A 10,340-nucleotide genomic window follows, 5' to 3' on the forward strand; every position below is an offset into this window, starting at 1 on the left:
TTTAAATCAGTCTATTTTATAACTTAGCAGTCTTTGCATGAAATTTTTGTCTATCTTTTAGACAAATATTACCCTGATGAGATTCATATGCATAAATGTGAATTTTGTATAAATTCCCTAGTGAATATGAATTGAAACAAATTGTAGGATATCTATTTGCTTAATTATTTGTTATATTATATTATATTATATTATATTTTTTCATAGTATAATTGTATTATAATGTTAATAAATTTATAATATATCGATTACATTTCTCTATTTTCTTTAATATATATATATTTCTTTTTTTTTCTTTTACTTGTTTCAGTCATTTGACTGTGGCCAGGCTGGAGCACCAACTTTAGTCGAGCAAACCGACCCCGGGACTTATTCTTTGTAAGCCTAGAACTTATTCTATTGGTCTCTTTTGCCGAACCACTAAGTGACGTGGACGTAAACACACCAGCATCGTTTGTCAAGCAATGCTAGGGGGACAAACACAGACACACAAACACACACACACATACATATATATATACATATATACGACAGGCTTCTTTCAGTTTCTGTCTACCAAATCCACTCACAAGGCATTGGTCGGCCCGGGGCTATAGCAGAAGATGCCACGCAGTGGGACTGAACCCGGAACCATGTGGTTGGTTAGCAAGCTACTTACCACACAGCCACTCCTGCGCCTATATATATATATATATTCCTTTATTATTTTACTGTGGCGGCCATGCTGGAGCACCGCCTTTAGTCGAACAAGCCGGACTTATTCTTTGTAAGTCTAGTACTTATTCTATTGGTCTCTTTTGTTCCCCACCTTTGCTTGACGACTGATGTTGGTTTGTTTACGTCCCTGTAACATTACAGGGACGTAAACACGCCAACATCAGTTGTCAAGCAATGGTGGGGAACAAACACAAACACACAAATACACACACATGCACAGATATATATATATGTATATTATATGTGTATATATATATATATATATATATATATATATATACTAGCAGTATCGCCCGGCGTTGCTCGGGTTTGTAAGGGAAATAACTATATAAGCATTTTTAGAGAGTTATAGCCAAAAAATGCATTAAAAATGGAAAAAAAAATTATGGTAAATTTTTTTTTAAATCGTTGACTCATCGTAGACATTTTTAGAGAGTTACTTCCCTTATATAATAGCGAAAAAATGCATTAAAATGGAAAAAAAATGATGGTAAATTTTTTTTTAAATCACAACTATAAGATACCCGGTTTTGGTTAAACTGCACCGCAAAATGTGGGAGTAGTTAGGAATCTAAATCGTAGGAGACAGACAGCACACAACCTTACTTTTATATATAAAGATATATATATATATATATATATATACACAATGGGCTTCTTTCAATTTTCATCTACCAAATACACTCACAAGGCTTTGGTCGGACCAAGGCTATAGTAGAAGACACTTGTCCAAGGTGCTACACAGTATCGGACTGAACCTAGAACCATGCGGTTGGGAAGCAAGCTTCTTAATATATATATAGGTTCAGGAGTGGCTATGTGGTAAATAGCTTCCTTACCAACCACACGGTCATGGGTTCAGTCCCACTGCATGGCATCTTGAGCAAGTGTCTTCTACTATAGCCTCGGGCCAACCAAAGCCTTTGCTCGACTAAAGGTGGTGCTCCAGCATGGCTCCATTTAAATGACTGAAACAAATAAAAACAAAAAAAAAAATGCCAGGAACAACTAGTTCCGTTAATGAACTACTGCTATCAGCTGTAGTCATGGCACGTACAGACGAGATACCCAAACTAGTGAAAGACTAATGTGACCGAGATCCAAGCCAGGCGTTCATGCCATATTCCTCAATCAGGACATTTGGCACAGAAGAGTTGCACTGGTTCGGGGAAGCTGCACAATCAGATGATGGGGGACAAATACTTGAATGAATTTGAAAAAAAGAAGATGACTCGGTGACGTAGATCGGTCTGGTGGTGATCGGGTATTTGCGAGCATTCATGTTGCCACATGTGAATGATATGTTCTTTAGCTGTTTGACAATCCATGAGTTTGATGCTCCACTTCCATTTTGTCAACATGCAGCTCAGGTTTCAATTGAATGCTGGAGAAGAATTTTGGCAAAGTGGGTTGAAGCGAATAGCATGAGTGTGTGTGTGTGGGGGGTATAAGAAAGAGAGAAAGAGAAATAAAGAAAGAAAGAGTGTGGATGAATGTGAGTGTGTGTGTGTGTGTGTATGCGAAAGAGAGAGAGAGAGAGAGACAGAGAGAAAGAGAAGTAAAGAAAGAGTGTGGATGAATGTGAGTGTGTGTGTGTGTATGCGAAAGAGAGAGAGAGAGACAAATAAATAAAGGGTGTGGATGAATGTGTGTGTGTGTGAGAGAGAAATAAATACATAAAGAGTGTGGATGAATGTGAGTGTGTGTGTGTGTGTGTGTGTGTATGTGTGAGAGAGAAAGAGAGAGAGGGAGAGAGAGAGAGAGAGCAAAGGAGAAATAAAAAGTGTGGCTGAATGTGAGTGTGTGTGTGCGAAAGAGAGAGAGAGGGAGAGAGAGCAAGAGAGAGAGTGAGAAAGAGAGAGAGAGAGACAGCGAAAGACAAAGAAAGAAAGAGTGTGAATGAATGTGAGTGTGTGTGTGTGTGAGAGAGAGAGAGAGAGAGAGAGGAATAAATAAATAAAGGGTGTGGATGAATGTGTGTGTGGAGAGGTGAGAAAGAGAGAAAGAAATAAAGAAAGAAAGAAAGAACATTGGTGAATGTGTGTGTGTGTGTGTGTGTTTGTGAAATACCCATACTCAGTGTAACTCACATGATCTCAAAAAGCTGCCTAAAATTAAGATTAAAAAGAAAAAAAAACGACCTGCACTGGTTTCCAACTGCGCCATTTCATACCACTCTGATGGTGCTTCTCTAACCCCACCTGATCATAAATTCTAGATAGAACCTTCCCAAAACCAATTTCAATCACTGATGGCAATCGAAAACTAAGAAAACCTAAGAGGGTTATGAATGAACCACCAGACAGGAAGGACCAGGGCACTTCCAGACCCCCAAGCACCTTGTGCTAAAAATTCTGCCAGGTTGCTGCCTTATGTGTTTATTATAGTTATTGGTGTATGGACTCTCCTGAGCAGCGTTTCTCAAGTGGGGTTCCCCAGAGCCCTAGGGTTCCACAAAAAGTTCCTAAGGGTTCCACAAGAAAGAGTGAGATAAGCTAATGCTAATTTCATAATTGTAATTTTACTAGAAATGTACAACATATTATTGGTTATTGTAATATAGACATCATCCTATCTAACCTATTATGTTATCACAAAAATATAACAACCGTTGGGGATATATTTAGTAATGTCTGTAATTTATGGACACCCTATGTATATCATCATCATTATCATCATCATCATCGTTTAACGTCCGTTTTCCGCGCTAGCACGGGTTGGACGGTTCGACCGGGGTCTGAGAAGCCAGGGGCTGCTCCAGGCTCCAGTCTGATCAGGCAGAGTTTCTACGGCTGGATGCCCTTCCTAACGGCAACCACTCCGCGAGTGTAGTGGGTGCTTTTTACGTGCCACCTGCACAGGTGCCAGGGAGGGTCCGGCATCGGTCACAATCGGTTGGAGCTTTTAACGTGCCAGCGGCACGGAAGCCAGCTAAGGCGGCGCTGGGAACGTTTGGATGGTCTTTTTATGTGCCACCGGCACAGGAGCCAGTCGGGGCAGTGCTGGCATCTGCCACGTTCAGATGGTGCTTTTTATGTGCCACCGGCACAGAAGCCAGTCGGGGCAGCGCTGGCATATATATATATATATATATATTATATATATATATATATATATATACATACACATATGTATATGTAAATATATATATGTATAAGTACATGGCCGCCTGACTGGCTCCTGTGCCAGTGCATGTAAAAAGCACTATCGTAGTGATTGGTGTTAGGAAGGGCATCCCACTGTAGAAACACTGCCAGATCAGATTGAAGCCTGGTGCAGCCGCTGGCTCTCCAGCCCTCAGTCAAACCATCCAACCCATGCCAACATAGAAAATGGACATTAATGATGATGGTGCAAATGCCCCTTGGGAGTCAAAATGCTCCTTGGGGGTCCATATGACCCTAGGGTTTCCATATATTTTGTTGTTAAAATTTATGCGCAATAAATTAGTTATATACATTATTCACATTCAACAGACATTTGTCCTAATCTTGTTTGTTGTTAACACAACGTTTCAGCTGATATACCTTCTAGCCTTCTTCAGGTGTCTTGGGGAAATGTCATGGGCATACGGCGTAGTGGTTAAGAGCGCAGACTACTAACCCCAAAATTCCGAGTGCGATTCCAAGCAGTGACCTGAACACTAACAATAATAATAATAATAATATCGAAAAATACCTTAGGAATGAGAACTCAGGTTCGAAATTTTCCCATGACACCTGAAGAAGGCTGGAGGGTTTATCAGCCGAAACAAGATGAGGACAAATATCCGTTAAATGTAAATAATGTAAATAATGTACATAATTCCTCATCTTTTAAATATAGAACTAAATTAGTTATACTTCTACAATGTGTGAAGGTGCATGGCTCAGTGGTTAGAGCATTGGGCTCAGAATCATAAGGTTGTGAGTTCAAATCCCACACTGGGCTGTGTGTTGTGTTCTTGAGCAAGACACTTTATTTCACGCTGCTCCTATTCACTCAGCTGTAGAAATGAGTCGCGATGTCACTGGTGCAAAGCTGTATCGGCCCCTTTACCTTTCCCTTGCATATCATCAGTGGCATGGAGAGGCGAGGATGGTATGCATGGGGGACTGTTGGCCTTCCACAAACAACCCGTTGCTTGGACTTGTGCTTCAGAGGGTAACTTTCTAGGTGCAATCCCGTGGTCATTCTTGACCCGAGGGTTTCTTTACCCTCTTACATCTTACAATGCACAAACTATTTAAATAATTTTTTTTTGTATATAATTCTTAATAATATTTCATTATAAAAACTCAACGGGATTTTTTGAAACATCAAAATGGCTATGAAGGTCCATCAGAATTAAAATGGAAATCAAAAATGGTTGAGATCCACTGATCCAAGACATGTGATGTAACTCGAGAAACAGAATAACACGAAAAAGCATGTTTGAAACTTTACTCTTTTACTTGTTTCAGTCATTTGACTGTGGTCATGCTGGAGCACCGCCTTTAGTTGACCAAATCGCCCCCAGGACTTATTCTTTGGAAGCCTAGTACTTATTCTATTGGTTTCTTTTGCTGAACCGCTAAGTTACGGGGATGTAAACACCCCACCATCAGTTGTCAAGTGATGTTGTGATGTTGGGGGGACAAACACAAACACATAAACACACACACACACATATATATATATAAATATATATATATACATACGATGGGCTTCTTTCAGTTTCCGTCTACCAAATCCACTCACAAGGCTTTGGTCAGCCTGAGGCTATAGTAGAAGACACCTGCCCAAGGTGCCACGCAGTGGGAACGAACCCGGAACCATGTGGTTAGTAATCACTTATATTTATAGCGTTGCTGAAGCATGGAACAAGCTACCTGCATCAGTTGTTAGTTGCTGAGACATTGCATCCTTTAAAACCTCCATGCTTCCTAAAATCCACCAACACTACACCTGATATACCTCCTTCCATACACATGCACATCATGACTCCTACACTGTCCACTTTCCTGATTTCTGTACATAATTCTATGTACTGTAAATGCACCTTTGACAAGTTATAGTGCACCTGAGCACTGTACACAATAATTTTATCATTATTTTTAATGGTTTGTATGTACTTTCACATGTATTTTGTAGGGTATTCCACTTCAAAATTGTTTTTTAGGTTTTTTGTAGTACTTTTATGCTTTTGAATATGTTTGCTGAGACTGTTGTAGAGTTGGATAAACCAACTGAAATTAACCCTTTAGTGTTCACATTATTCTGCCAAAATTAATGCCTTTTCATCCACATTGTTTTGAACTAATCATGCATTATCTTGTAGCTTTGAGATTTTGATGTGGTAGCTGTTCATTTTTAAAACAACATTGTAGGGTTGGTGTGAGATACCAGATCTGGCCAGTTTGAACATAAAACAGGCAGAATACTTTTGGCCGGATATGGCCGGTTTAAATGCTAAAGGGTTAAGGTGTATTTTTGTGTTTTTATCATTAATTTCTTTAAAAAAGCTGAAACAGACGGAACTCAAAAATGATGTAAGTTGAGGCATGCCTGTATCTAATAACAATTAGTATTAGCGGATTAAGGCTAATAATCTATGTAGTAGAGATAATGGTGGTAATGGTGAGTGTGATGGTGGTGACGGTGGGTAGCTAATTTAATCATCTCTTGAGATTTTGTGTTTTCTTAAAAAGAAATAAATAATATAAATACTACTAACAGGGTATAATTAATTAACGAAGCACTCTACAGCTCGAACTGTCTCCATTACCTTGGTCAGGTGAAATAAATAAAAACAAGCAAAAAAAAAACAGGTGGACGACATTGATGATGAACAAGACTTTTAATTGTTGTCATAGAAGTTTGACAACGTGTACATCAGTAATTATCGTTAAAGTAATTAATTGCCCTATGTGGTTAAAAAGCTTGCTTCCCAACCGTGTGGGCTTGAGTTCAGTCCCACTGCATGACACCTTCGGAAGTTGTTTTCCACTATAGCCCCGAGCTGACCAAAGCCTTCTGAGTGAATTCGGTAGAGGCAAACTGAAAAAAACTCATCGTGTACATGCATACATACATACATAGATACATACATAAATAATAATAATAATAATAATGGAAGTCTGTCGGGGTTTGACAATGACATCAGTGATACCAGAGGTAGGAGCAAAACCCAAAGGCGAACGCACAGACATGGCCACATGTTGGGCACATAACAGCAGAAGTAGGGTTGGGGATCCTCTCTTGTTGCTTCTGGTCCAGGCTCTTGAGGCACTTCCTCGAACAGCCTAACACCCTTTCGGACAGCTGGACACCAGGTGTCACAGTCAGAGGCAAGCCATTCCCAGCCATGGGCTGAAATGTCGCAGGTCTCAAGGGAAGTTTTCAGGCTGTCCTTGTATTGCCTCAGTAGCCTTCTAGGGTTTCTTGCTCCTGATGCCAGCTCAGAGAAGATCATCTTTGGTAGACATGTGTCATCCATTCGGACTAAATGTCTGACCCACCAGAGCTGGGCCTTCATAATGAGGGCTTCGATCCCTGGCATTTCGGCTCTGCAAAGCACCTTGGTGTTGGAAACTCTGTCCTCCCAGGAAATTCCCATGATTCATCGCTAGCAGCGGAGGTGGAACTGGTCAAGTACTTGCATTTGCCTCCTATACAGCATCCACGTCGGCAAAAGAGACCAATAGAATAAGTACTGGGCTTACAAAGAATAAGTCCTGGGGTCGATTTGCTCGACTAAAGGCGGTGCTCCAGCATGGCCGCAGTCAAATGACTGAAACAAGTAAAAGAGTAAATTAGTGCATGGCAGAAACATTAGCATGCCGGGCGAAATGTGTAGTTGTATTTCATCTGCCATTGCGTTCTGAGTTCAAATTCCACTAAGGTCGACTTTGCCTTTCATCCTTTTGGGGTTGATAAATTAAGTACCAGTTACGCACTGGGGTCGATATAATCGACTTAATCCCTTTGTCTGTCCTTGTTTGTCCCCTCTGTGTTTAGCCCTTTGTGGGTAGTAAAGAAATAGGTATTTCGACTGTCGTTACGTTCTGAGTTCAAATTCCGCCGAGGTCGACTTTGCCTTTCATCCTTTCGGAGTCGATAAATTAAGTACCAGTTTCGCACTGGGATCGATGTAATCAACTTAATCCCTTTGTCTGTCTTTGCTTGACCCCTCTATGTTTAGCTCCTTGTGGGCAGTAAAGAAATATATAATGGAATCCTATATTGGTAAGCATTTATAGACTACACTCCTGCTCCTCAGATACAAAATGTGAAATTTGTATAATTTATCGAAAGTTAGTTCCTTAAAAATATGAAGTAATATGGAAAAATGTTGTTTATTTGAAATATAAATTAAAAATTACTGCTTTTGATTTTGGTAACTACACTTTAGTATTAGAATCTTGAAATCCATATATGTCTGTTGTGTAAGTCTTCCGTGTCCTGTATTCCAAATATAGTTCATAGATTTAGATAACATAAAATAAAATATATGTGAAAATTTTATGTGAAATTATAAATGTAACCGTAAACAAATAGACGATTCTAAACCCACCTGCACCACCTCCACCACTTTGATCCCTGCCAACCTTATAACTCAATATCTGTCACCAAGATATTCGTTTACATTTATCTGTCTGATCATTCGTCTCTATCTCTCTCTCTCTCTCACTTTACAAGGGTGTCTGGGATGTGTGTGTGTATTTATCTTATTTCTATCTATCTATCTGTCTCGTCTGTCTGTCTATCTATCTATCTATCTATCTATCTATGTCTGTCTGTCTATCTATCTATCTATGTCTGTCGTCTATCTATCTATCTATGTCTGTCGTCTATCTATCTATCTATCTATCTATCTATCTATCTATCTATCTATCTATCTATCTATCTATCTATCTATCTATCTGTCTGTCTATCTATCTATCTATCTATCTATCTATCTATCTATCTATCCCTCTGTCTGTCTGTCTATCTATCTATCTATCTATCTATCCCTCTGTCTATCTATCTATCTATCTATCTATCTATCTATCTATCTATCTATCTATCTATCCCTCTGTCTGTCTATCTATCTATCTATCTATCCTTCTGTCTGTCTATCTATCTATCTATCCCTCTGTCTGTCTATCTATCTATCCTTCTGTCTGTCTATCTATCTATCTTTCTGTCTGTCTATCTATCTATCTATCTATCTATCTATCTATCTATCTATCTATCTATCTATCTATCCTTCTGTCTGTCTATCTATCTATCTATCTATCTATCTCAGTGATTGAACAACTAGGTAACTACACGGTCACTTGACGTGCTAGAAATAGCAACCAAATTATTTCCTATATATTGTCTTAAAAATAGAAGGCATCACATTGAACACTGTCTGGGTCTTACTAAAAAAAGCCTAATTTTAAAATTGTAATTTCGGTAAATTTTCAAAACATTTACCGTAACTTCTTAATTGTTAATTTTAAGTAAAAAAAAATTAATCTAATTTTCAGCATACAAAAACAATATCAGAGGTTTTTTTGGGGTTTTTTTCAATAATCTGAAAAGAAATTTGAAAACCTTCAAGAGATTGAAAGAAATTTAGTCCCAGATATACTTAAAAAGAAGCGGTGGTTGCGACTGGAATGTCTCTGATCAAAGGGTACTACTAGCGAACAGTGGTCCCGGTACGCGCAGTCGCGCATCCGCGCCAGCTAGTCATGACTAGTCGATACTTACTTTGTGTTTTTGTGTTATTTACTTTGTTTAAAAAATTATTTACTTTATGTTTTTGTGTTTTATATACTTTGCTTATCAAAAAATTATTTACTTTGTGTAAAAATATTATTTATTTTGTGTTTTATTTACTTTGCTAGGTAGTCGTTGTAGGATCGACTACTTACGACTAGCTATAGCGCGGATGCGTGACTGCGCGTTTGCGCGCACCGGGACCACTGTTCGCTAGTGGTACCTGATCGAAGTATAGGTTAGACGGATTAAATTTGGGCTGGGATTAAAAATACAACGGATCTTAGAAGTTGTACAAAACATGTCGAAGCGCAAAAGAAAGGTAGAAAAAAGAAAAGAACAAACGAAAGAAAGAATCCGTGTGTTATTTACCTGTGTTAATAAGATTATGTCTACTTTTAGCTTCTTTGTATTCCTTCCTTAGATAACCTCGTGCAAGTGTCTGAGATTTACTCAGATACGAACAACTGGTTCACGGCAGCCGACAAGCGATTCTGTTATTTCTTCTCTTCCGATGTTTTTAAATTCCTATTTTCGCTATTCATTCGTTCTTGTTGCCATTATTCTTTAATATAGAACAAATAGGAATGTTCCTTGTTGTTTCTAAGAAGCGGAGCAGGAATTCCAAAGAGAGGATGACCTCACAATTCAGTTAAACGATCCGAGATGGAAAGTAGAAGAATAGTAAGACAACACGAATTCACACGTGCGTGTGTGAGTGTGCGCGTGCGCGCGCTTGGTTAAAAGTGCAGGTGTGGCTTGTCTATCTTTAGCCTTTTTACTTCTTTCGCTCGGTGCACTGCGGCCATGCTGGGGCACCGCCTCGAAGTGTTTTAGCCGAACGAATCGACCCGGGAATTTTTTTCGTTTTTATTCTAATTCTATCGGTGTAGCTTTTGCCGAACGGCTATGTT

The 10,340-nt window shown here is 39.1% G+C and overlaps 1 protein-coding gene across 1 annotated transcript in view; it reads right to left on the bottom strand.

Annotated features, from left to right (window-relative positions):
• LOC115222363 (patatin-like phospholipase domain-containing protein 4) overlaps positions 1–10,123 on the bottom strand; it is a 48,969-nt gene extending 38,846 nt beyond the window's left edge. The window contains exon 1 of the mRNA XM_029792560.2: positions 9,799–10,123. The gene's annotated coding sequence lies outside the window, so the exon portion shown is untranslated. The remainder of the gene's footprint in view (positions 1–9,798) is intronic.
• Positions 10,124–10,340: the final 217 nt, after the last annotated feature.

Source organism: Octopus sinensis, linkage group LG19 (assembly GCF_006345805.1).
Source record: "Octopus sinensis linkage group LG19, ASM634580v1, whole genome shotgun sequence".
In the NCBI taxonomy this organism is placed as follows: domain Eukaryota; kingdom Metazoa; phylum Mollusca; class Cephalopoda; order Octopoda; family Octopodidae; genus Octopus; species Octopus sinensis.